This window comes from Opisthorchis viverrini (genome assembly GCF_000715545.1).
Source record: "Opisthorchis viverrini unplaced genomic scaffold opera_v5_34, whole genome shotgun sequence".
NCBI lineage: Eukaryota > Metazoa > Platyhelminthes > Trematoda > Opisthorchiida > Opisthorchiidae > Opisthorchis > Opisthorchis viverrini.
Window position 1 is genome coordinate 1402544 of NW_008751690.1, and position 1713 is coordinate 1404256.

Sequence of the window (1713 nt, forward strand, 5' to 3'; positions counted from 1 at the left end):
TGGTTAGGAAATTCTCAGTGTGTCGGACGGATATCGGTTCCTCAAGTATCTTCATATCAACGTTTTTGGTAAATTCTTTTAACTCTTCATCACGTACTGATTTCCCGAATTACTGTGAAATGTGTGACAGGAAACGTATCCAATGGGAAATAACGGTGCATCAACCGGCGTTGTCAACATCCGCTTCTACTGTGCTGACATTGAAGCACCAAAACATGATGTCAGTCACAAACAGCAGAACCATTAGGAAAGACATTTGAACCATCAACAGCCCAACTGCATATTTAAAGGAATCCTAGAATGTGTGAGATCGTACTTGGATCAGATCATTTAGTGAAAAGACGTCTAAAATCCAGAAACGCTGTAGACCGCTAAAGCTGTTTACAAAGATAGCGTAGACAATGCCACTAAAGATTCTGCCAATGTCGTCGCGAGATTGGAAAGAATGAGCGAGTACAGAACAACTGAAAATGTAGCATAATATTACCGAACAAGAATAAGGGAGCCTTCTGCTCTTATCTGCTCAGTAAGGGGTATTCAAGGATCCGTAAGCAAAGAAAGCTGACGGCGCTTTGTCACTCGACCAATTTTTTCAACAAAGATGGTAGAGGTAAAGTCCCACACCTCAACAACTTTGCCCATATCATCAGTTTGTGCTGTTTAACCACAAAATGAAAAACAACTATTATTCTAGCTGTAGACTCTTTTCAGATTCCTATCTGCACATGATATCAAAGCCGCTCTGAGGTATTAACGTTTGCCTTCCATAAAAATATTTGCAACCAGTTTGCTCATGTCTGTACCGCAAGTAACTACTGCTGATCTGCAGTGTGCCAACAAACTTTAAGACACACTAAGTTGGCGTTGCAGATTGTGACTGACCCGCTGATGTTTGTAAATCTTCGTACATGTTCGTCGTGAGGCGATAAATTTCTGAGGCACTGTGCTTGTTTGCCCAATGCGACCTTTATATACACGGTTCAGGTCATTCGTTCGGAGCGTTAACAAGTCCACAATGTTAGCCGCCTCAGTGTGCCCAGTTAGCACGCGTCCGCTCCTGGGTGCAGAACCTGTGCGGAATCTGTGCAGAACTTCTGCACTGATTTTTGGCTTTTAAGCCGCGGAAGATTGAGACGTTTAATAGGCATCAAAGCTTCTTTATTTGTCTCACAGTAACAAAAAACCACAATACCCTGCATTTCCGAGTGCCTACGAAATGCAAACTGTCGACCCATTTAAGTGGTTTTGTTTTAGTGTGCGGCGCCATTACTCGCGGTAAGCTCTGCGTTCTGCTTGTTCTCACGTACGGCTGAGAGTCAGTTTTGTTGTTCTTTTATATGCTTTATTCCTGATGTGTTTACGTGAACGAAACCGTAAAAAGATTTTTCATTCCAACTAATCGTCAAGGCGCCCGAAATTTTTTCGTGTTGCTCGTAAGGGCTGTTCAAGAACAATGCTATATAGGATAATACGACAGGCGGTTGCGGCAAGTGGCTGTTTTCGTTGCCCGACTGATGAATGCGTCCATAATGCCTTAAGTCGACTAGCTGAGGGTACGATTCATGAATAATCAGATAGGTTCTAGATATGCCGCATTTGATCGTCCCAGGGGATAAACTAGGCTGTGAGATTCCACGATGTTCGCCGGCGGTTTCCCCGATCTCTGTTATCAGGACCTTGGAACCAGAAAGACATTCACCACTGCGGTCCCTG